The sequence below is a fragment of the Pristis pectinata genome, chromosome 8 (genome assembly GCF_009764475.1).
Source record: "Pristis pectinata isolate sPriPec2 chromosome 8, sPriPec2.1.pri, whole genome shotgun sequence".
Lineage (NCBI taxonomy): Eukaryota > Metazoa > Chordata > Chondrichthyes > Rhinopristiformes > Pristidae > Pristis > Pristis pectinata.
In genome coordinates this window covers 30,553,023-30,580,222 of record NC_067412.1, presented here as the reverse complement: position 1 = coordinate 30,580,222, position 27,200 = coordinate 30,553,023, and the positions used below count along the sequence as shown (strand labels likewise).

At 41.4% G+C, this 27,200-nt stretch overlaps 1 long non-coding RNA gene across 1 annotated transcript in view; it reads left to right on the top strand.

Annotated features, from left to right (window-relative positions):
• Positions 1 to 4,781: 4,781 nt before the first annotated feature.
• The window catches only part of LOC127573847 (uncharacterized), a 36,293-nt gene continuing 13,874 nt past the window's right edge, over positions 4,782 to 27,200 (top strand). The window contains exons 1-2 of the long non-coding RNA XR_007956816.1: positions 4,782 to 4,879; positions 25,050 to 25,239. This is a non-coding gene — a long non-coding RNA (uncharacterized LOC127573847). The remainder of the gene's footprint in view (positions 4,880 to 25,049; positions 25,240 to 27,200) is intronic.

Genomic DNA, 27,200 nt, shown 5'->3' with positions numbered 1-27,200 from the left:
CTTTGTTTTTTATCAACAATTTTCCTCCTCTTGATCACTCCAAGCTTTTTTTTGAATTCTGCTCACCAACCCTTACATCACTCAATCTGGCTAGATGTAATGCTTGTTTTGTTAGAATCCTCTGAAAGCTTTTTCATAGCAGTTTCCCTGACGCTGCAACTGACCTTCATTTGGATTGTTTATAAAGTGTTCTTACATGCTATCGAATTCTATATTCAAAGGTTAAAAGATTCATGCGAAACATGGTGAGTTCTAATATATGGTGCACTCTGAAGGGGAATACTAAGGGATTTATTTGACACCAATATCTGCAAACTTCTTCGCAAAGAGTCACTACATTATGTCTGTCAATGTTCTTCAATAATCTATCACATCAAGCATTTGGAAGTCAACACAATAGTTCTCCTTATGGAAACATCTTTCCATTGGGGATAAACACATTATCTGGGATGGTATTGGGTCTTGGCTGCAGCTTTCTGGTTCTATGCCAAGGTAACTGATCTCATCCAATAAAACAGTACTTTTACTACTGCAATTGCTTCAATACTTCAAATTTTGGAGAGAAAAATTCAATGAGGTCTCCTTCTCTGAAATGCCCTCATTTGTGTTGTGCAGAAGAATCATGCCTGCCACATTCACCTGTAGATCTCACCTCATTCATCACTATTCACAAGACAGAGCGGCCAGCTGTGAACTCTTACACTTGAGAGTCGTGGAGTCACCATTAACATGGAAATTCCACTAATGACGCAGGTTCACACCCTTCTTGTGCTTTCAAAGAGTAAATGGGGCCTAAATCTGACCGAGTGATATCACTTGTTTGTTAATCATCTGCGGTTTCACAAAGAATTTTAAAAGGAAATGGTATTGCACACCATTTTTAACATATTTTGTCAAACTGTCACAACAAATTTGATTCTAAATAAAAAAAAAGTTGCAGATGCTGGAAATCTAAAATAAAAAAATAGAAAGTGCTGGAAATGCTCAAGCCGCACGTGTGAGAAGAGAAACAGAGTCAACATTTCAGGTCTGAGACCCTTTTTCCGAACTGGTAAGGAGACAAAAGAAGCTTGTTAAACTGAGGCAGGGGGAGATATCTCTGATAGGGTAAAACTAGGGTGACCATGGGGATAAACTGTAAACAGGGTTATCTGGTCAATGAGCAAATGGGAGTAGTTAGAGACCGAGAACATAGACAGACAGACATAGAAAAAAGTTGTTGCAAAATACTGATTCAGATTAGTTTATTATCATATACACTAGGGTGCAATGAAATTCCTTGCTAGTGTGAAGCTCACAGAGTAAACAGTATACATAATAATAATAAATACCATAATAAATACAGCTGAGCAACATAATGGTGCAAAGGTTTCAGTGCAACCTGAAGTAGTGCAAAAAGCAATGCTAATATGGCAATAACAGAATAACTGAGAAAGATAAAGAGTCCCAGAACATGGCAACGGGAAGGGGACATGAAAGAGGTGATTGGTTCAGAAGTCTGATAGCATTCGAGAAGAAGCTGTTCTTAAGTCCAGTCATCTGTCTCATATTTGATAGAAACAATTCCTGCAATCAATCAGAGAAAAGGTGCTGGATGAAAATGTAGGAAACTTGATGACATCATCAAATGCTTAAACCCAGTTTATCACAAATCATGGGCCCATTACTACCGCCTTTATGAAAAATTTATGAGCATTTTCAATTTAATGTAAGTGCTTGAGATGAAGTATTATGTACAGCAATTAAGGCAGTCTTTTTCCTACTTATGTATCCTTTGACAGCAATCTTGATTAGTCAGGCCACCATCAATACTTTGCCACTCTGCTGGAATTGTTTACGTAGTGGAATCTTTGTTCAACAGTTTGCACTATTCTTATATGATTTAATGGCCCATGAGGAGATATATTGAATGATGTCTCTTATGGCTATCTCTCAGAAAATTATGAATCCAAATATGACTTGTTGATGACAAAGACCTTTAACGCAAATTGTTTTTAAATTGTGAGAAGTATAGATTAACCTTCAGAGATTAGCTCCCAGTTTATAAAGGTGCTTATCACATTGATTCAGTATCATCAGCATGACAAACAGGAAACCCCAGTTAAAATATGGTCCAGACCTCAGATTGCCAAGCAGTCTTTTGCCAAGTGAAGAGCAGACACAACTGTTTCAATATAGCATGTACATGCTTCTTCCAAAGGAATATAAGAACGTGAGAAAGAGAAGCAGGTCCAGGCAATACAACCCCTTGTACAATCTCTGCTGTTCAATAAAATCATGGCTGATCCTTCATCTAAGTGATGATTTCCTGCACTAACACCATATCCCTTGATTCTCTTAATGTCTAAAAAGATATTGATCTCTTTTTTGAAAATGCTTAGCAATTGAGCCTCCTTAGCCCTTTTGGGTAGTGAATTCCAAAGGTTCCTTATTGAATGGAAGAAGAAGTTTCTTCTCATCTTTGTCATTAATGAATGTTTATTTTGAGAATTTAACTGCATTCTAGACACCCTCTATTTACGTTCTCAAGCACAGTAAGAATTTAGTATCTCTCAATGGGATTACCTATCATTCTTCCATACTCGAGAGAGTATAAACCTGATTTGCTTAATCTCTCCTCAGAAGGGAAACCTGCCATACCAGGAATCAACCTGGTGGACCTTTGCTGCATTCCTCCAGTTACATGGACATACCTCCTCTTGTAGGGAGGACAGATCTGTACATAATTTTCCAGATGCAGTCTCACCAGAGCGCTATAGTACTGGAGCAAGATGCCTCTACTCTTGTAATCAAATCCTTTTGAAATAAAACCCAACATACCATTTGTTTTCCTAACTGCTTGTTTTATCTGCATGTTAGCTTTCAGTGATTCGTGGAAGATACCCATGTCCCTCCAAGTGCTAATATCTTTTTATCTCTCTCTATTTTAAAAATATTCCACCTTTCTATTTTTTTACTGTATCGAATACCATTCTGGTTAGAGAGTACTGTAATATTCTAGGGCCAATAATCAGAGTGAGGATCTAGCCCTTGTTTCAGGCCCATTCCCAAACGTTTGCTGTGGTCAGATACAGACAAGAGGTCTTTAAGTGGATTCCTAGAAATTAACACTGAATTGAAGACACAAGAGAGACCACAGGTGCTGGAATGATGTGCTGGTTCTGCCCCGCACTAAAACTGAAGGCTGCTGACACTTCATGTCCACTCCGTACCAATCACTTCTCCACAATTGCACTCTTCCATGGTTGTGCCCATCATTCCCCCCGTCCCCATTATCTTCACTGCATCAGATACAGTGTTGTTCCAGACTATAAAGTCTTGAGGTTATTCCAAGGAAATGATGGAAAACTGGAAGAACCTAAAGGCCATCAATGAGGAATCATGATTCCCTAAGGAAATGATCGTCTCTGTGATTGGTTCCATTCTTTCCTCCAACATTTGAAGTCTTTTAAAGTCCTGATATGACACTCAAGCTTGTTCTCAATAACCATTCTCAAAGCCAATTTTGTTGATGTCTGCCCACATCAACCCCAGCCCATCTCTCCCCGTGTCCCCGTGTAGGGAGATTACTTGTCTGGGACTCTATAAATGTCAGACACTGTTGTGAAGTATGTCAATCACCCCCCTGGAAGAGCATTCCTATCCAGGTTCAAAATTACAGCTGGTCCCACATAGATTGTTAGACCTTGATCTCCAAGGGCTGTGGTAGATTCAGGAAGACATCTATGTTATCTGCTCAGAGACTTGGGTTATTGTTGAATAGATTTGTGGCCAACATTAGCAGCCTACTGTTTTCACCGGTGGGGGGGGGGGGGTGGGGGGAAGGTGGGGTTAACATTGATTCCATTACAGCTCTTCCCTTGGAGTAAGTAACCTACCTCAACAGAATCTGAAAGTTTTCAGCTTTGCCTCTATGGTTGTGATGTTAGCTGTAACCCCTTGATTGTATTAATTGTATTAATTATAATGCCTTATAATACCATAGGATTATAAGACCAGAAGATGTAGGAGCAGAAACAGGCCATTCAGCCCAGTGGGTCTGCTCCGCCATTCAGTCATGGCTGATCTTTTTTTCTCAATCCCATTCTCCCACTTTCTCCCCATACCCTTAGCCCCTTTCCCAATCAAGGACCTATTAACCTCTTGTAGCGGTTGCTACCGCGGAATAAAACAAGACTCTACTCGGAGGATTGCCAAACAGAACTGGTTTATTTTCCCGCCTTGTGCGGGCCCCTTTAAGGGAGAAAAACTCCCGCCCAAAAAAACCGGCAATGACGTAAGTCCTACGTCATCAGGACTTTCCCGCGCGCGGGTTCTCCCCGTTGCTCGGAAAGACGAGGCCCGCCGCCATCTTGGGCCTCGTCACTCCGACGCCGCGCGACCCGACTGCCGAGCCGGTTCGCCCGACTAGACGGTGAGTCGCCACACTCTGTATTAAATACACCCAATGACTTGGCACCCATTGACTGAATTCCACAGATTCACTACCCTCTGGCTAAAGAAATTCCTCTTCATCTCAGTTCTATTTTGAGGCTGTGAGCTTGGATCCTAGACTCTTCTACAAATGGAAACATCCTCTCCACATCCAGCACATCCAGTCTATCCAGGCCTTTCAATATTTGGTAAGTTTCAATGAGATCCCCCCTCATCCTTCTGAACTCAATAGAGTACAGGCCCAGAGTCGTCAAATGCTCCTCCCTTGGTCACATGTTATTCTACAATTATAAAATGTTTATTCATATTAAATGAACAGTTTAGTCATCGTCTGTCTCCCCGGACAAGATTATTCTTGTATTCCACCGAAGGGAATGTGTTGTATGTGTTGCGTTCAAGATCAAGAACCACTGCTGTGTGTAGGAGGCAAAAAGAACTTATCAAGGTAAGCATAATTATTAAAAATTATTACAAAAGAATGTATTAATGTACCATAATACAATTCCCAGAACCGTCTGAATGTTGCTAGGAAATGTGGGTTTGATACATAGCCATCAAACAGAAGTGAGACTAATTGGCAGGTATCAGATTATCCATAAAGGTTCAGTGAGCTTTTACACTGATTAAAAACTAACGACTTCAAAGCTAAATGTTACTTCGCACCAAGAACAGCCTCAAAAAGAAATTATGTAGGTTTCTTCAGTTACACAAATGTACTTAAGTCAATGGCACTGCAAAGCTGAGGGAATATACCATTTCACAGCCAAAGAAAGGTGCATCATAGAGATCACGGGAATAACTAAGAAGCATGGCAAGAGGTGAGAGGGAAAGGGCAGAGTGAACATATCTTGTGAAATGTCAGGGCCAAAATTATAATTTTTTTGGCAATCGTGTTTGCCAGTATTATTCATCATCATTAAAAATCTGGATAATGTTTACATGCTGTTCAATTTTTTAAAAAGATTTCAGTTAAATATCTGAAAATTATTTTTTATCCTTTGTATCTGAGGAGGCTTCTATGGTCAGAGTTGTAGCTGTGTGTATGAAAACGCAGAAGAATTCTTGAAGCCTACAGAAAATGCAGCCAAACCTCTGAACATTTTAGGAGAATCTGAGCTAAATTCATTTCTACATTTTCTAAATTAATATCCTGTTGGTTTCCTGTTTCAGTTACTCCACATTGGTCTTTGTTGATTACCTTTTGCTTCTTTGTTTATCATTTTTGGTCATTGTTTTCCTTCTCCCACTGAAGCTATTGCAAGTGGAATTGCTTTAAAATAATCTAGCAAAATGCACAAATGTGAATTAGGAATGTTCTTCTCACCCTGATTGGGTTTCATAGAACATAGAACAATGGACAGGTCATTCAACCCACAATGTTGTGCCGGTCTTGATGCTGATTTATACTAAATATCCTCCTCCTCTGTATCATCCATATACCTCCATTCCCTTCACATTCCTGTGTCTATCTAAAAGCTTAAACTCTACCAAACTGCCTGCTTCCACTACTACCCCTGGTAACCCATTTCAGGCACCTACCACTCTCTGCATAAAAAACTTACCCCTCATGTCACCTTTAAACTTCCCCCCTCTAACTTTAAAAGCATGTCCCCCGGTGTTTGTCATTTCTACCCAGGGGAAAAGATTCTGACTATCTAACCTATCAATGCCTCTCGTAATTTTAAAAACATCTAACATGTCTCCCCTCAGCCTCTGATGCTCTAGGGAGAACAACCCAAGTTTGTCCAACCTTTCATTATCACTCATACCCTCTAATCCAAGCAGCATCCTGGTAAACCTCTTCTGCACCCTCTCCACAATCTCCACATCCTTCCTACAATGGGGTTGCCAGAACTTCACATAATACTCCAAGTGCAGTCTGATTAAAGTTTTATAAAGCTGCAACACTACTTCCTTATCCTTATACTCAACACCCCTACTAATGAAGGCAAGAATGCCAAATGCCTTCTTTACCACCTTATCCCCTTGAGTAGCTACTTTCAGTGAATTATGAACCTGGATGCCAAGATCCCTCTGTACCTCAATGCTATTGTCTACCATTAACTGTATACTTTCCCAAAGTGGCACACCTCACACTTGCCCATATTAAATTCCACCTGCCACTTCTCTGCCCCTATCTGTAACTGATCTATATCCCGCTGTATTCTTTGATAGTCCTTTATGCTATCCACAGCTCCACCAATCTTGGTGTCATCTGCAAACTTGCTAATCTACGCATCTGCATTTTCATCCAAATCATTGATATGTATCACAAAGGACAGAGGTTCCAGCACCAATCCTTGCAGAACACCACTGGTCACAGACCTCCTGCCAGAATATCAGCCTTCCACCCCAACTGTCTGTCTTCTATGGCCAAGCCAGTTCTGAATGCAAACTTGCAATTCACCCTGGATCCCATACATCTTTATCTTATGAATCAACCTACCATGAGGGACTTTATCAAATGCCTTACTAAAGTCCATGTGGATAACATCCACTGCCCTGCCCTCATCAAGCTCCTTTGTCACCTCCTCAAAAAACTCAATCAAATTTGTAAGGCATGACCTGCCCCACACAAAGCCATGCTGACTGTCCCTAAGTAGGCCATTGCTTTCCAAGTGTGCATAAATCCTATCCCTCAGTATCTTCTCCAATAGCTCCTCTACCACTTACACGAGGCTCACTGGCCTATAATTACCTGGATTATCCCTATTTCCTTTCTTGAACAAAGGAACAACATTTGCTATTCTCCAATCCTCTGGGACCTCACCTACTGCTAGTGAGGACACAAAGATCCTTGTCAAAGTCCCAGCAATCTCCTCACTTGTTTCTTTCAATATTCTGGGATATATGCCATCAGGCCCTGGGGATTTATCAATCTTAATGCTTTTCAGAAGACCCAGTACTACCTCCTCCTTAATCTCAAACTGTCCCAGCACATTAGCATGCCCCACTCTGCTTTCACTATCTTCCAAATCCTTCTCCTCGGTACATACCAACTCAAAGTACTCATTTAGTACTTGCTCTAACTCCAAGCACAAATTCCCTCCTTTATCCTTGAGTGGACCTACCCTCTCCTTAGTTATCCTCCTTTTCTCAATGTAAGCATAAAATACCTTGGGATTCTCCTTGATCCTGCTTGGCAAGGACATTTCATAGCCCCTTTTGGCCTTCCTAATCGCCTGCTTGAGCACCTTCCCGCTACCTTCTACAAGGGCCCAGTCTGATTTTGGCTTCCTTTTTTTTCCTGACTAAATTTAGGACCTCTTGGGTCATGCAAGGTTCCCTTACCTTACCATCCCTGTCCTTACTGAAACATGCCGATCCTGAACTCTGATCAGCTGGTCTTTAACCAACTCCCACATGTCAGACGTGGACTTGTCTGACATCAGCTGCTCCCAGTCAATGTCCCTTAGCTCCTGTCTTATCGTGTCGTAACTTGCCCTCCCCAATTTAGTAGCTTCCTGCAAGAACCTATGTTATCCTTCCTCATAACTATCTTAAAACATAATGAACTGTGGTCACTATTCCCAAAATGTTCACCCACTATCAGGTCTGTCACCTGGCCTGGCTCATTTCCCAAAACCAAGTCCAATATATTCTCTCCTCTAGCTGGACTCTCCACATACTGTTTCAAGAGCCCTCTTGGATGCATTGAAGAAATCCTGTCCCATCTAAGCCTCTTGTATTAAGGAAGTTCCAATTAATACTGGGGAAGTTAAAGTCCCCCACTACAACCCTGTTGTTTCTGCACCTTTACATAATCTGTTTACATATCTGTTCCTCCACCTCTCCGTGGCTATTGGGGAGCCAATACAGTATAATCCCATCATTTTTGCCGTTTCTCAGCTCCACCCAAATTCCCTCTGTGGATGAGCCTTCCAGTATGTCCTCTCTGAGTACGGCTGTGACATTCTCCCTTATCAGTAGTGCAACCTCTCCACCTCTTTTACCCCTCTCTCTATCACGTCTCAGACAATGAAACCCAGGAATGTTGAGATGCCAGTCCTGTCCCTCATGCGACCAGGTCTCTGTAATGGCAACGACATGTTTGCTTTCTGGGGTGAAGGGGAGGGAGATGGGATGGTGATATAGAACTGTAGAGTTACTGCTACCATTTTACAGTTAAACCCAGGAATAATTTCATCCTCGTTGAGCATTCATATGGTGCTAGTCACCTTCTAGTGTCTCATCCACGTGGCCACAATGAATATGTGTTTGAGAGTGAAGGACATCCACAGCTGAGATTGATTCCATCCCCATCTCATGGCAAACCTCATACCAACAAAAACTGACTGTCGAGAAGGAACAGAAAAGGTTTCCTACAACAGTTCCAGGGGTGAGGGTTTGCAGTTGTAAGCTCAGACTGTAGAAACTGGGGCTGTTTCCCTTGAAGCAAAGAAGGTTTGATCAAAGTGCACAAGATTGTGACTTACTTTGACAGGGTAGATAGAGAAGAGCTGTTCCCATTGGCAGATGGTTCAAGGACCAGGAATTATGGTTATAAAATTTTGGGCCAAATATATCATGGAAAAAAAACCCTTTTTTTCAGGGAGTGGATAGGATTTGTAATTTATTGCCTGCAAGGATGGTGGGAACAGAATTAAACAGTGACTTCAAAAGAATGGCTTCGGGGAATAATTTGCAGAGCTATGGGGAAAGACGACTGAATGGGACTAGCAGGGTTGCTGTACTCAAGAGTCGGCACAGTAGTGATGGGCCAAATGGGTTCCAACTGTGCTGTATCAATTCTGTTATCCTTTGATTCTATGAGCAAGACTGTCGGCTGATTATCTCTTTCTTAGCATGTGACGCAGGTCAGTTATAATGCCTCTACTACACCCCAAATGAGATTAACTAAGATTAAATAAATCTGAGACCCACTTGACATCTACAAAAATAGAGGCGTCTTACCTGTCGGTAGCTGTCATTTCATGATGTATAGTGAGTGAGCACAACCGAGGGATGATTAAAGAATGTTAGAGGTAAAATGATACTCATCATTCCTCTTCCCTCCAGCCTCTGCTTGCCCCATATGAGCCCATATGTTTTCTAAGTTGCTTTGTACTTTCAACACATCCACACCTCCCCCTCTCTCTGTGATTTCCTTTTATCCTCTCTGTCATGTTCACGGTTGAATCCAGTGGTCTGAACGACTTATTTAATTTTAGCATATGCGTCATCAAACATCTTCCAGCTTAGAAATTCTCTCTCCTTTCCTCTCCTCTCCCATCAGGCAGAAGATGCAGGAGCCTGAGGGCACATACCACCAGGCTCAAGGACAGCTACTATCCCATGGTGATAAGGCTACTGAATGGTTCCCTTATACGATGAGATGGACTCTTGACCTCACAATCTACCTTGTTTGACCTTACACCTTATTGTCTACCTGCAATGCACTTTTCCATAGCTGTGACACTTTAGTCTGTATTCTGCTATTGATTTTACCCAGTACTACCTCAATGCACTCTGTACTACCTCAATGCATTGTGTAATGAATTGATCTGTACGATCGATATGCAAGATAAGTTTTTCACTGTACCTCGGTACAAGTGACAATAATAAACCAATACCAATACACTAAATCGTGTAAGCTATCATCTCCATGTAGTCAAAGAACCAATCCTGCAACAAGTTGGAAAAGAATTAAGGGTTTCTTACTGCGATTTTTGCTCACAACATCTGCCGGATTCATTTCTCCACTCTCCACTTTTGTCCACAAGCATCACTACAATGATTACAGCATCTACATATTACACACCTCAGCACAAGGTGCTGTGCTCACTGGATTCTTGGTCAACCTGCACCTCACAGTGATTTGCCACTACTTGAGGCTTCGGAATGCAATAGGTGCCAATAATGCAGTCATGTATGTGATGCAGGGGCCCCTGTCTCACATCAGTTGGCCCATACAAAACTGTTTGTTTCCTCCCCTGAAAGATGTGATTGAATAATCTGACCCCAAACAACCGATTTCACAATGTTATGTTGCTTGTTCAATCCTACAGATATGTTGAATACAACAGTGCAACCATCCATGGGATTTAAACTCATGACTTTTGGGTTGCAATCCATTACCAGCACCAATTTGTTGCCATTGACTTTATGAAAGACCGTCTAAAAATCTGTAATACCTAAAGCCAAAACATTTCCATTATCTGTTAACCTGGTAAACTTGTCAAAGAGAACATGCCTTATGTATATGTGCCCTTGATGACCCATGTATTGATAAACACTATTTTTACCTTGAATTAGGTGTTTAAACATCATTCAGCTAACTGTTCAGTATTTACTTTGTTTTTTCTTTGCTAAATCCAAGGTCTAACCTTAAGCTTCATGACATGGTTTGCACATTGAGGAAGTATTCAAAGGTTGAGGCCAGATACTTCCCATGATTTGGGAAAGCATTGAAGGAGCATTGTTCTGTCTTACTTCTGGTACCAGAGTAAGGATTGTAGAATTTCAGGACTAGCATTAGACAGTCCAAAGAAAACTAATGCATATACATGTTGTTTCACAGCAAGCCATGTGGCCAGACTCCTGCTTACATTGTTTGATCCAAAGACATTTCATTAACAGCACATATATATTGTGATGCCGCTGTATAGTATCCATAAATGAGCAATTTGATGTTTTCAGGTAGACAAATAAGAAATGGAAAAATTACGAATCTTCACTGGGGATTTGGATCATTTAATAATAGCCCCTGGAGTTAGGCTGAGCCAAGGCTGTTAAAGCTTTTATATACACAGTTATGGGGATTGTGGAGTTGGTCCTTGCCCTTTTTGCTGCACTAGGCGGGACTGTTAATTTGTGGCTTCCTGTTAATGTCCTTGGGAAGTGGTGTGGGTTTGTGGGGGAGGTGTGTGGCTCATGCAAGCTTTCAGGAAAGGGTTCTAGACTGCCTGGTATGCTTCATCCAGGATATCTGCATCATCCACTCTGACTGGCATGTGTCCCACAGATGTTTCACCCACTGGGTAATTATGTTGAGGGTTACACAGTGTCACAGAGAAAGAGGAGTTATTGTTTTGTTTTGACTTGCACGTAATATGCAACATACATTCCTAGTAAGTTCTGAAGTAAAAATGCTTTTGTCTCTTTAAAAACTAATAGCTGGTTTTAAACAAAAGCAGCTGTAAATAAGTTCAAGATGATTGCTAGTGTTTTGCTATTTGATAATAGCAATGGTGTCACTTTGAATTATAAAATCACGCAGCACAGACAGAGGCCAATCTGCCTACTCTGCCTGATAAGGTTCTTTGAAAGAGACATTTAATCACCCTCATTCCCCTGCTCTTTTCCTGCAACCCTGCAGATATTTCCTTTTCAAATATATAACCACTTGCTTGTTAAAAACTACTGCTAGATCTGCTTCCATTGCTCTTTCGGGCAGCCTGTTCCAGATCCTAACAACTTGGTGAATTTAGCAGAAATTTCTCATCTTGCTCATAGAGTCATAGAAAGTCATAGAGTAGTACAGCACGAAGGGAGGGCTTTCTGCCCAAATCTGTGCAGACCATTAAAAACCCCACCCATACCAAAGTAAAACTCGGGTAATCTGCTGTCCGACTATACTGAAATCCCAATGGACCCGCATCTGGCTCACCAGCTGATGTCTGCCACATTCCCTGTTCACTTACCATGGCCCTAGTTCCCCCATCCCCCTCCATTAGCCCCGGTTCCCAAGCTCCCCATTCACTCACCAGGCCCTGGTTCCTGGGCTCCACTTCCACTCAGAATCAGAATCAGAATCAGAATCAGAATCAGAATCAGGTTTATTATCACTGACATGTGTCATGAAATTTTTTGTTGTTTTGCGGCAGCAGTACAGTGCAAGACATAAAAATTATTGTTACCCAATAAATAAATAAATAGTGTGAAAGAGGAATAACAGGGTAGTGTTCATGAGTTCATGGACCATTCAGAAATTTGATGGCAGAGGGGAAGAAGCTGTTCTTAAAACATCTTCAGGCTCCTGTACCTCCTCCCCGATGGTAGTAATGAGAAGAGAACATGTCCCGGATGGTGGGGGTCCTCAATGATGGATGCTGCCTTCTTGAGGCACTGACTTTGAAGATGTCCTCGATGGTGGGGATGGTTGTGTCCATGATGGAGCTGGCTGAGTCTACAACCCTCTGCAGCCCCTTTCCATCCTGCACATTGGAGCCTCCCTACCAGGCGGTGATGCAACCAGTCAGAATGCTCTCCACTGTACATCAGCAGAAATTTGCAAGAGTCTTTGGTGACGTACCAAATCTCCTCAAACTCCTAATGAAGTAGAGCCACTGGCATGCCTCCTTTGTGATTACATCAATGTGTTGGGCCCAGGATAGATCCTGTGATATGTTGACGCCCAGGAACTTGAAGCTGCTCATCCTTTCCACAAAAGGCACAAGTATTCAGTATTAACAGTTTTCCTGAAATCCTGCACTAATTCCATTTTATTCCTCTCACATTGCCTTCAGCTCCCTCCATTTAAAATTACCTGGTTCTGTCAGCCACACTCCCTTGAAATTTACCTTGTTCTATTACCCATGTTCCCTTTAAATTTGCCAGGACCTTGCTTCCCACACTCACTTTAAACTCAGGGTTCAATGGAAAATTTATTTTTCTATATATACCACCTAAAAATAGTTAATTTAAAGTCTGTTCAAGAATTAATAGAGTAACATCCAATGTGGAAAACCCATTAGTCTGGCACCACCAAAGGCACAAGTATTCCGTATTAACGGAATTTTCCTGAAATCCTACGCTAATTCCGTTTTATTCCTCTCACACTGCCTTCAACTCCCTCCAGATTCTACCACTCACCTGCACACTAAGGACAATTTACAGCAGCCAATTAACCTACCAACTCATGCATCTTTGGTATGAGGGAGGAAACCAGAACACCCAGAGGAAACCCAAGTGGTCACAGGGAGAACGTGCAAACTCCACATAAACACCAAAGGTTGGAATTAAATCCAGGAGCTATGAGGCAGCATCTGTACTAGCTGCACCACTATTCCGCTGCTGATTCTTTGTCATTTATCCCAAATTACTTTACATTTTGTTATATGGTTACTGACCCTTCTGTTAATGGAAACAATTTCTCCTTAGGTTACTCTATCTAAAGCCTTCATGATTTTGATTGCCTCCACTTCTTGGAGCACACAGCAAACCATTGATGAGGAAAACAAGGGCATCAGGATTATTAATTATATAATCTCATTAAAATTATGCCTTTAGAAACCAAAAAAAAGCATCATATTTGTGAAAAAGGAAAGGCCCTCATCAGGTACAATTGTGTTTAGGCAGGAACATAAGTGGAATGTTATTTTCAGCAATATCATATGCAGGTGATCTGAAGTGGCGACACCTCCTACACCATTATGTGGTGTAGCTGCAGACAGATGAGAAAGGATATGGCAGAAAATAAAGCCTTTGTGAAAATGATGCCCTTTTGAAAATTAGAAGAGTTTTCTGTAAACTACCTAGGTGCTATTTGACCCACACATCTCCTGGACTTCCATGTAATTCAAGCCACTGCAAGCAGTATGAGATCAATTCCGAGTGACTAGAGATTACTAACAATCCCGCCTATTGAAGGAGAACATATACAAAGCCTGCTTTTTCCATTTAACATTCTGTGAAATTAATCTGAAAAGAGAAGATCTTTGTGGCTTAGTACAAGGCGGTGGATAGTGATTTGGCAGCTGGTTTCCCTTCTATCATGATTTGTATTTCCATTCATGTTGATTGAAATAAGGACAACTGAGGGTGAAGGGGCTGGGTTGGAGAGTGGGAGGAAAAAGGCGGAGAGGATGCATCTATGGATTTAAAGTAAAATTGTAAGTGTCTAGGCAACAGATGTTACTGCAGGGCTGCAGCACCATGTCATTGGACTTCAAGCCATACATTCAGAACAGATTCCGTACCTTCACTGCTCTCTTTCATTGTGTTATAAATGCAGAAGTCAGCACCCTGATGGGTTGTTTACTCATAGAAATGCAGTTTAATTCTCTGAAAGCAAAAAGCTGAAAGATTCATAATACTGAGGAGTTAATGCTAAACTGTGCGACAGTACCCACTAATGCAAATGAATTCAGTTTAGGAATCCCAGAGTGAATCTACTATTACTTCGGGTGCAATTTTAAAATATCTGCAATACATTTTTCTCCAAATTTTGTCTTAAAATGTGCCCTTTTACTTTTTCTAAGTCCTTAAATGCCAAACTTTAACTTGCCCAAAGTCACACAGAATATTAAATATAGGCTCATTGAAAACAATGTTTTTTTAACTTCCCAGTTTAAACATTAATCTTTAATGCATCTTCTTCAGTTTTAGGGCTTGATCACTGGAATCTCTCTGTCATAATCTAGTAGAAAAGACACTTCTATTTAGGATGGCAATCTAAGTGATAAAGGCTCTATCAACCAAGGACCTGCTCTTTTATTTCTGATGCATCTTGATGTTTGTACCACATGCAGGAGGGTAACGGGGTATCCATATGTGTCTTTACTTTTACAAGGTGTATAAAATTCAACACTTCTTATATTACAAGTAATTTCTGTTTCATAGGTTCTCAGGATCAAAGTTATGCTTTGATGTAGTTTGTGATAGATTTAGAATTTGATGGATTTATGTGTGATTAGATTGCCCCATCTCCACCTCCTCCCTCCCTTCCCCCCACCACCAAAGTAAATGAATTACTCAGGCCTGTGAACTGATAGCCTGGGCAATCATTATCCCAACCCAGGTCTCAGGGTGTAACATTCCATTTGCCTGAGGCCACTTTTGCCATCTGCTCTGGAAGATTCCTCTGGGGTCATGTTCTTGGTTAGTGTTTCACCCCATTATAGTTCCCATTTGAAGCGTGAACTGGCCATAGTCCATTACTTACACAAGTTGGCCTTGGGGACAGGGACGCAAACGTTAAGAGGCCCCATTTGGCTCTCAGTAATCCTTTTAGAAAATAAAACCCACTATAATGGACACATTGATGTGCATGAATACTATTAGGATATTTTGTTTGGGCTGCCTTACAGAGATCAGATAATACCAGGGACTTCCTTTTGCTATTGACAAAGCTTTATGAATTGCATTCCAAACCGTGAAAGTGTCCCAGATACCTGAATGATGACTGAATTACATTGTGCATCACAATCTTGACTACAGAATCCTAACATGCAGAATGTAACACAGAATGAGGCCATCAGGTCTGTACCAGTTCTGAGTTGAGCAATCCCATTAATCCACCTCCATTTTATTGTATTGCCCTGTCACCATACGACTTTCTCGCTCAAGTGTCCACTTACCTACACTAAGGTGCAATTTACAGTAGCCGATTAATGTACTCTTAGGGATGTGGGAGGAAACACAGGGGGTCACAGAAAGAACAGGTAAACTCTGCACAGGCAGCACCTGAAGTCACTTGAACTCATGCTTTGGAACTGTGAGGTAGCAGCACTCACCACTGTGCCACCCATTATTTTGTTCATTTTTGTTTTGACATACTAATAATTACACAGAAGGCAGTTCACTGAGTCCATGCTAGAAATTTCATTCGTTGTCTCCTTGTTTCTCTGTACCCATGCAACTTATTCTCTCTCATACATGCTCATCAACTGCCCTTGGATTCTGGTCATTTTGAAACTCTGTTCTTAATTGCCGCATTTGCATTAGTCCCGTGATGATACGGTTAACTCTTCCATTCAGAGAGTTGTGAGAAACAGCAAAGAGTTGTGGACATAGCTCAGCACATCAGGAACACCGGCCTCCCCTCCATGGACTCTGTCTGCACTTCTCACTGGCTTAGTAAAACAGCCAGCATAATCAAAGACCCCACCCACCCCGGACAGTCTCTTCACCCCCCTCCCATTGGGTAGAAAATACAAAAGCCTGAAAGCTCAAGGGCAGCTTCTAAACTAATGAATGGGCTGCTTGTATGCTAAAATGGATTCTTGACCTCACAATCTACCTCACCTTGCACCTTATTGTTTGCCTGCATTGTACTTCCTCTGTAATTGTAACACTATATTCTGCAGTCTATTATTGCAACACTATATTCTGCAGTCTGTTATTGCTTTTCCCTTATACTACCTCAATGTACTGATGTGATGAAATGATCTGTATGGATGGCATGCGAAACAAAATTTTCCACTGAACCCTGGTACATGTGACCATAATAAAACAATTTACCAATTTTAAGCAATAGCATCGTCATCTGGGATTAGTAAATGCAGGCGACATGAGTTTAAAAGGATCCAGCTACCAAACATGCAGAGAATCCTGATGCAGGGTTTCGACCCAAAACATCAACAACTCCTTTCCTCCCACAGATGCTTCTCGACAGCTGAGTTCCTCCAGCAGATTGTTTGTTGCTTCAGATTCCAGCATCTGTAGTCTCTTCTGTCTCTGAAGTGCAAAGAATGTCTGATTCAGATGATAAAGATGGAAACCTGGTTCAAACTATGTAAAAAAAAGTTGCATTTATGTTACACTTTTAATTTGGCAAAATGTTTCAAAGCACTTTAATCAAGAGGCATATCAGATGTAATTTGACAATCAGTCCAACAATGAGATAAAAGGACAGGTGATCAAAGGCTTAGTTAAATATATGGGTTTTAATCTGTATCATAAAGGACGTGAGAGAGCAAGAGAGGTGAAAGGTTTTATGCTGGGAATTTTGTTTATGGCTCAGGCATTGAAACCACAGCTGGTGTGAAGAAATCTGTCATAGGAGCCTAGAATTAGAGGAAGTCAGATGCCTTCAAACATTATAGGGCTGGGAGGGATTACAAGATGAGAAGTGCACGATCTTTGCCGGATTTGAACACAAATCTGTGCTGGACCAGGAGCAAGTGTATGTTACAGTAAGACCCTATAGAGCAGGTTTTCACTAGTGTCATTAATGATGGAGTAAGAGGCACCTTCTAAAGGTTAGAGTTACTCTCCCCATCATAGAGTCATAGCATCAAAGAAACATACAGCACAGAAATGGGCCCTTTCTGCCCAGCTCATCCGTGCTGACCGTGATGTCTATGTACGCTAATCCCATTTTCCTGCATTAAGTGTGTATCCCTCTATGTCTTTCCAATCCAAATACTTGCCCAAATATCTTTTAAATGTTGTAAATGCATCTGCCTTCACCACCTCCTCTGGCAGCTCATTCAAGATATTTGCTACCCTCAAGCTCGGGTCTGTTTCTCTGCCGTGTGACACACACACCTCCTTGTTGCAGATATTAGAACATCGAACACTACAGCACAGTACAGACCCTTCAGCCCACAATGTTTTGCTGACATTTTATCCTGCTCTAAGATCTATCTGACCCTTCCCTCCCACACATAGCCCCCCATTTCTCTATCATTCATGTGTCTAGGTGAAAAACATCCCTCAGATCTCCTTTAAATTTCTCCCATCTCACTTTAAGCCTGTGCCCTCTCGTTCCAGATTCCCATGCCTTACACTCTATAATGTCCTACCAGAATTTGGCCTCCCAAAGTGCATTACCTCACACTTGTTTGGAGTAAATGTCATGTGTCACCACTCTGCCCAACTTTCCTGATGATCTATGTCCTATTGTATCATTAGGCAACCTTCTTTACCATCTATGATTACACTAATTTTTGTGTTGTCTGCAGACTTACTAATTATAGCACTTAGATTCTCTTCCAAGTCTTTTATATATGCTACAAACATTGAAGGTCCCAGCATCGACTCATGCGATACACCACTTGTTACAGAATTCCAGTCAGAAAAACACCCGTCCACCACAACCCTCTGGCTCCTATCACCAAGCCAATTTTGAATCCAGTTTGCCAGCATGCCTTGGATTGCTTGTGCCTTAACCTTTTCGACCAGCTTACCATGTGGGACCTTGTCGAGAGCCTTGCTAAAGTCTATGTAAACCACATCTACTGCTTTGCTTTAATCAGTTTTCTTAGTTACCTCCTCAAAAAACTCCATCAGCTTTGTGAGACAGGATTTCCCCTGCACAAAGCCATTCTTGCTTCTCCTAATCAGTCCCTGCCTTTCCAAGTGAATATAAATCCTGTCCTTCAAAATTTTTTCCAACAACTTCCCTACCACTGATGTAAGGCTCACTGGCCTGTATTTTCCAGGCTTATCCCTACTGCCCTTTCAGAACAAGGGGACAACATTAGCTATGCTCCAGTCTTCTGGTGCCTCAGCCTTGTACCACAAGCTCAACTGTCCTTTCTTTCCATTTCAAATACCTAAGAATCGCACTTTGCCGGGTTGCTGAGGACATGATGAGCAATTGCAGCCTCCTCCATCACAATCCCTGGGTATTTCCTGTACCATTGGCAGGATGGGCTCACTGGAGTTAGCAACACAATGGTAAAAAGAGTGTGTTGGCCCTGAGAGTCTACAACATGGACTCCAGGCACAAGGATGTCACAGGCATCGAGGAAAACATAAACAAGGAAACCTTCCACAGATCAAACTCTCTTGGGTGATAAATCAGTCTATGCTTAACACCACCTGGAAGAAATGCTGAGAGCCGCAAGGACCCAGAATGTATTCTAGATGGGGGCATCAATGTACATCACCATGTATGGTTTGCTAACATTGTTACTGACTAAGTTGATCAAGTCTTTAGCAATAAATGTGCCAAAATGGGCAAGGACGAATTTGTACTCAAGCTAGCTCTGAATAATAAATTATATTACTCAGCCAAGAATTGATGTATAACTGAGGTTGACTGATTTGTTGCCCTTTTAAACGTGGGTCCAGATTAACCTGTTTCTAATCCATTTCACTCATAGTGATCGTCAATATCTTATTTAACTGAAGAAATGTATACTGGTGTCTAACTTGTATTTCATTTCAGAATTATTGTTGTGTTTTAACAACATTTGTATAGTTGTGAAACACAAGGAATAGTTAAAAACATATTTTTGTATTAATAACTTGTAGTTCAGTACTGATTGATCAATGACCGATTTCTAACTTTAAAATGAAAATATAAATGAAACACAAGCATTAGGATATTACTGATTTACACTCAGCATAGCATGATTTGGATTTCTTTATTGAGTTGTAGTTGGTGAGGCAAAATAAAGCTACATTAGTACCAGTGTCCTTTTATTTTATATTATATTTTATTCATTGCTTAAGTCATTTACTTCATTTCATTGCTTTCCGGTGATCTGCTGAGTTGCACTAATTCCATCCATGTGCAGCATTTGATCCCTGGCAGTATGTTTTTTCCATTCTATTCCAAGATTAAAGGGAACTGTCATCTGGTGGGGCTTTCAACACCAAAGGCTGCTCCTGGAGCAGCCCTGAGCAGCATGAATCTTGCGAAGTAATCGTGCTTCACGCTCTATCAGAACAAGATACAGTTTGATAATGCAAAACATTTCTCTCTGCCTCAGCATGCCTATGCCAAACAGTTTTAGATATGGAAAGAAAACTTAAAACAAAACTTACTAATGATAAAGGAAGATTAGTGTTTTGATGGAACCTCAGGGAGATTTATGGCAAATTAACTACTTTTGAAGTGTCAACATAGTGGTAATGGAGGAAACCAGATAAAAGTGATACATGCTGTCTTCTTGAAGAAACACTTTTGAAACTGAAATAGAGAGACCTTGAAAACTGGCATGGGTATACTGACGGTTAATTGCCTAGCGGCTATTGATTGAAGTACAAGACTAATGCCACCTCATTCTCCCTCCTTATTAGAAAGATTGCAGTTTCTGGCCTAACAGAGCTATCATTGGCTGCATGCAAAAGTGGAAATTCTCAATGATCTATATTTCATGTGGATGACCTGCCTTATGAGTGTCAGGCCTTGGGATCATTCTGACTTGGGAAACATTATAGATTAGGAGAAGCCAGGATCCAAGACTGGATCCTTCTTCTCACACACTGTACATCTGTACTTCTCACACACTTCTCATCACTAACTGCAGTCACGACATTGACTGCATGAACTATTCCATACCTATTACTTACTCAAACCTCCCATCCCTGAACTTTTTATCTCATAGGTGAGGCAAGAATTATCTCAACAATTCTTCCCTCATCTATAAGCGATATTCCTTTTGCCTTGTCTATCTCTCCACCACCTTCTCCGCATTTGGAAAATGACTTGTTTTCTAACTTTCCCAATTCTGACAAAGGGTCTTCAACTTGAAATGTTAACTCTGTTTCCCTTTCCACAGAGAATGCCTGCCCTGCTGAGTGTTTCCAGCATTTTTGGTTTTTATGCAAGACTGTAGGCCTGGGTGGAGTAGATGTGTTGTCAGTAAAGCAGAACCAGGACTCACTCAGTTGAAAATGGAAGCAGATGGCCATGGAAGTCAGCACCCACTGAGAACCTGGATGCAATGTCATAAGAAGTTCAATAGTCTTACAAAGTAGTCAAGGTCAGTCTAACATAGCAATTTCTATCAGACCAGACTAATAAGCTATCGAACCCTCATGCACTTAAGCAGTTCATACAAAGTAAAACAGTACAGCACTGGACAGGCTTTTCAGCCCATGATATTGTGCAGATCTTGATGCCAGTTTATACTAAATATCATCCATATCACTCTATTCTCTTCATATTTATGTGTCTATCTAAAAACTTCTTAAACTCCACCAAACTGCCTGCTTCTACTACTACCCCTGGTAACCCATTCCAGGCACCTACCACTCTCTGCATAAAAAAATTCCCCCTCAAGTCGCCTTTAAACGTCCCCATTCTAACCTTAAAAGCATGTCCTCTGGTGTTTGACAATTAAAGTTCAGTAAGTTTCATAAAGACTACACACTTTGTCAGCTATTCAACAACAACAGTCAGATCACCCTCTACGCATTGCAAGATCGTTCCCATTGAAAATCATCAGCCTTGGATCAACTGTGCTGCAACCACTGGTGTAATCATTGAGATAGACAGAGCTGCAAAGACAAGTGCTAAAGGAAAACTCAGATCTATTTCCTTTATGTATATCATGTAATTATTATAAAATTGTTTTGGAATGTTTCTTTTGTTGGAGCTTTTATTTTTGTATTCTAGCCAAGAGAAAAAACATGGTATAGAATGAGGAACAATTGCCAAATGTGGAATGGGGACTTCACCACCTGGTGAGCCACTCAAATTATCTCCTCACATCCTAATCCTCAGCAGACCAGTGCAAGCCTCAAGTCTCACTCAGCCAGTTAATGCAAGGAGCCTCCAGATTGGTCCAGGCAATGGAACCATTGTTCCAACATGTTAGTGGTCTGCTCTATACAGCTTGTATGACACATTTGATACTACTGTATGTGTGTGTGTGTGTTGTATATGTGGACTGCAAACAAGAGTCATGAATTGCATCATCAGTGTACGGCTTTTGCAATCCATTAACCACCCTTTGGCTAAGATACCGTTGGCACAGTGGACTGCCGCAGAATGAGGCATCACAACTGTTGCTGGGATACCAGGCCTTGACCTACATGATTCTCTGTCTGTGGTCGCATAATAGCTAAATGTGAAAGGAACTGGATCTCTTCCGATTTCATTCAAGGCAGTTGAAGTGTGGTGCCACAGTGAATGGTACCCTGTTGCATAGAGAAGCCTGCAAGCCTCATAAACCCTGCTGCTCTCTGGCAAGGGAGAATGAAATGTAACTGTCTCTTATTGTATAGAGAGCCTTGGAGACCTCCATTTTACAAACTGCCTGATTTGGGAAATACCTCTATCTCTAATCTTGAAAAGGAATATAAGAATACAAGCAACCAGGACAGTGGGAGACAACGTGACCTTTCAAGCCTATCCACGGTCTGCAAGATCTGAATATTGGTTTCAATCAAATTTTCCTGTCTAACCCCCCATAATCCTTGATTTCCCTGATTTCAAATAATCTATCTCAGCCTTGAATACATTTAATTACTCCACTCTCTGGGGCAGAGAACTGCAAACTACAACCCCATAAGGGAAGAAATTCCTCCTCATCTCAGTCTTTAAGTGACTCCTTATCCTGGACTCTCCCATTAATGGAAACATCCTCATAACATTTACCTAGTCAAGCATTGTCTCTGTCTTTGCATCAGTAAGGACATTCTTTGTGAAACAGCAATGTCTCACACGTGTTTGGGTAAGAAACTGGTTCTTGAGCATTCTGGTTGAATATGATCTTCTATTAAGATTCCTTTGACTCATTCTCTGTTTTCTCCGTTTTCCAAAAACTCTGCCTTGCGTGGCCTCTATTTGTTCTCCAGTCATGGTCTCTTCCAAAGGGAAGAGTTACTATTGCATCCATGGCAACTGGTATGTGTGTTGAAGTCTGCACCAACTCTTTCAGCGCCTGCCTACCACACATCCCCAAAGGCATTTGCAACTTGAAACAACTGTTGTAGTTGTTAAATGTTTGTAACATCACTAGCAACAAGCTGAAGAAATCAACCACCAACAATTAATCCAGTACTGGATGTTCTGGTTGGTTAATTGGCCATTGTAAATTACCCACTGGAGAAGGTTAATGTAAAGAGAATCAAAGGCGAGTTAAGATACATTTATGAATGACAAAAAAAATTGCAGAGGTACAGGGAAATAAAGGTGTGAGGGGAATGGGCTAATGGTATTGGTATTGGTTTATTATTGTCACTTGTACCGAGGTACAGTGAAAAGCTTGTCTTACAAACACAGTCCAGTTACATTGAGCTAGTACAAAGTGCATTGATGTAGTACAGGTAAAAACAGTAACAGTACAAAGTAAAGTGTCACAGCTACAGAGAAAGTGCAGTGCAATAAGGTGCAAGGCCACAACTAGGTAGATCGTGAGGTCATAGTCCATCTCATTTTATAAAGGAACAGTTCAATAGTCTTATCACAGTGGGGTAGAAGCTGTCCTTAAGTCTGGTGGTACGTGGCCTCACGCACCTTTATCTTCTACACGATGGAAGAGGAGAGAAGACAGAATGTCCCGGATGGGTGGGGTCTTTGATTATGCTGGCTGCTACACCAAGACAACGAGAGGGACAGAGTCAAAGGAGGGGAGGCTGGTATCCATGATGCGCTGGGCTGTGTCCACAACTCTCTGCAGCTTCTTGCAGTTCTGGGCAGAGCAGTTGCCGTACCAAGCTGTGATACATCCAGATAAGATGTTTTCTATGGTGCCCTGAGAGTAGGCATGGACCCAATGGGCCAAATAGCCTCCTTCTTTGACATGATGAATATGAGATTTCCTCATGAAATTGTCAGGGTATATTTCAGCAGTTTTCACTATGTTCTTTTGTGTCAAAGGTTTGACTATTCATCCCTTGTGAATTTTGGTCTTAAAATTAATAATATGGTTTGGCTTCATATTTAGACACCTACACTGATGGATTGTGTTCCCTTTGTATGACAACTTTATAGATTTGCAATGGACTGGAATGTGCGCATTTGAATTCATGCTGTGGGAACAGTCCAAAATGCTTAATCTTTTTTACTGTCATTCACTGAGCCACCTATCAAAAATTATTCTCATTTGAACTGGATAAGTTTTGTTGTACTTCCAACTGTCTCAGAATTCAGAAGAATGTTATGACTATGTTAAGAGTGAAACTGCAATCAATTTCTTTGAATAAGGTAAAAATCATCCAGGAAATGGTTTGCAATTTGAATCCAAGGCATCTTTCAGTGTCAGTTTGATGTTAATGTTTTTGCAGCTCCTGTTACACAGAAAAATAGGGACAACGACAGGCCATTCAGCCACTCAATTCTGTTCTGATCTTCACTTCAATTATGATGGGTTATAATTTGGCTTTATCTCGCCGTCTTGATTTCATAAGCTTTAATACCCTTGTCTAACAAGATAGTAACTTCTCTTTTAAAAGTTTCAATTGGCCTAGCTGCAGCAGTTTTTTGGGAAGTGTCTTCCATTGCCCTCTGTAGAAGGAAGTCAGTCCTTCTTGTGATTTCAAATGACTGAGCTCTAATTTTCAGGTATTCCCCTCAAGTTTAATAGTCTATTTGATCATTTAAATTAGTTCACTCCTTAAACCTCTTTCAAAGGAATGCAGCCTTATCTCAACAACCCTCCCTTCTAACTCTAAATAATAAAAAAGTTTAAATCTGTGGTTAACATGCATGGTAGTAAAATTCTGAGTTCAGTGATTTTGAACAGAGTGATGGTGATGATCAGCTTTGCAGGGTTGGTAATCTGGTGGAGCAGAGCACCTGAAATTTTAGACAACTCTTTTGATTTTCATTTCAGGTTAGATCAACAATTCGTGATCAAATCACATCAACTTCTACATTACCCATGTGTGGAAATGAACAGTTACTTCAGTATTTGCAAAAATAATTACCTTGCACAGAGAGAGAGAGAGAGACAGAGACAGAGACAGAGAGACAGACAGACAGAGAGAAAGAGAGACAGAGAGAAAACTGAAAATATATCATCACATAAGACCTGCCTTTCATGTTGAACTTTTTCATGCCTGTGTTAAATTACAGTGTGATACTTAGTCCGTGTTTATCATGGTATTCATCTCTCTAAAGCCTACAGAGTTTGAGGTAAAGTGTAAGTTCAAGATCCTTTCTTCCCCTCCGAGGAATTGCTTGGCATTGCTTTTCACCATTTTGGAATATCACAAGTTCACCCAGGTTCAAGTATATTCCTGGTAATATATTTCTTTCATTTTCACAGGGACCAGCAGCTCTTGTCTAAGATGGTGGGGACTTGGCCGATATGCTATGCATAGACAAGCGCAACGAGATTCATACCTGCTTTCGTGGATGAGACCAGACCAGGCCACAAGTTTTAATGTCAGGCTCATTTCAATACATGGGGCGAGGATTTTACCAGATTGAACCTGGTGCTGGGAATTTTGTTGAAGGTAGCTTCATAATCAAACCTAAATAATCTTTTTGGATCTTGGTGAAACTTTTAACTGAACATTATAAAAGAAAATGTCCTGATAGGCAAAAATTGTGATGGTTGTTACTAAGGTTATAAATACTTACACATTATTGTTAGGAATGGGGTGGGGTGGGGAAGTTGAATGACAATATCTGGCAACTGACACAATAAATGTAGAAGTGGGAGGCAAAGCTAGTGGGCTACAACTGCCTGCTTACTGACTGGTAATTGCTTCTGCAGACTGGCAAGTGATTTTGGATTCCTGGCTTCCTCTTCTTTATTTCAGTCATGCTACCAGCCCCACTAAAGCCACAGCTAAGAGGAGGTAGAGGCAAGCTCAATACTGAGGCAGAGAAATTTGATCACTAAATGCAACATCGATGGAAGTTGAACGAATGAATTTCTGTTTAAACTACGTGAATGGACTACAAAATCAAAAACATTTTTTCAATCCTTTCATGACATAGAACATAGAACATTACAGCACAGCACAGGCCTTTCAGCCCACGATGTTGTGCCGACATTTTATCCTGCTCTGGGATCTATTTAACCCTTCCCTGCCACATAGCCCTCCATTTTTCTATCATTCATGAATCTAGGAGGAAGCAGGAAACAGTGACACAGCTAGTGGAGCTGTTGGCTCACAGCTCCAGGGACCTGGGGTTCAATCCTGACCTCTGGCGCTGTCTGTGTGGAGCTTGCATGTTCTCCCAGTGATCACGTGGGTTTCCTCCAGGTGCTCCAGTTTCCTCCCACTTCCCAAAGACGTGTGGCTTGGTAGGTTAATTGGCCACTGTAAGCTGCTCCCTAGTGTATAGGTGTGTGGCAGAATCAGTTGATGGGAATGTGGGGAGAATAAAATGGGATTAGTGAAAATGGGTGGTTGATAGTCAGAGAGGAATCAGTGGGCCGAAGGGCCTGTTTCTGTGCCGTATGTCTTTATGACTCTTTATATTTCCATGACACATGCAGTTGCGGGCACATCTGGATGTAGCTTTGGTGGTTTCTATTGGTTCCTGCATGGCTGACAACATCTGTGGGCCACCCATGCAGAAGTAGGCAATCTGAGGTCTGCTTTGTCATTAGCCTGAGCAGGTGCCAGGCTGTGTAGACCTCTGCTGAGAACCTGAAGGAGGTGAGGGCCACTTTAGTTTACAAACTTACCCTTCATGGCAGTTCTCCTTTGCCTGAACTTCCCCCAAAACCAGCTTGTAAGGTTGGCCCTGCTCACCAGTCACTGACGGCATTAACCAATCCCTACCCAAAGCCCAACCATAACCTTGGGGTTATAATCTCTTTCCTACTGATGCCTTGATCCTATCCCCCCCCACCCCCCACCCCCAGCACTTCTCTCCCCTCAACTTGTAAGGTGGACCCAGGCTTTACCTGTTATTCGAGCACCAATTCCTCAAGTAAAAGGCATTGTTGACCCATTGGACACTGTCGATTCAATGCACCTTTCCAAGCGAGTTTCTCGGCCAGAATGACCTGTGAACAGGCTATGGCATGTTTTAGAAAGCTGCCAGATCAACTGGATACAATTTGATTGTTTTTGTCACTCACGTATGTTTCACAAAGAGTTACCAGATCACCTCACCCCATGCAAAGAACATACTTAGCCATGGGGCACACATCACAGCTGTGGTTTATAACCTAAATCTGTAAACTAGGAAAGCAACTGTCATCCAGGCTGCACTGATTAGAAGTGGTGTGAAAAATGCTGATACTCTGGGAGCCTTGAATGTCACTCAACAATTGGTCTTAATTTGGCTGCAGATGTCCTTGCTGTCTATGGTAGACCTACCTCCCCACCCCTGGGCATTTCTAGCCAAAGCAACAACATCTCAGAGTGATATCCATGCATGAACAAGTTAGCCTGCAGCACACTTGATATTGTGCCTTGGGTCTCATTTAAATGAGACTTTCCAGCTGTAGATA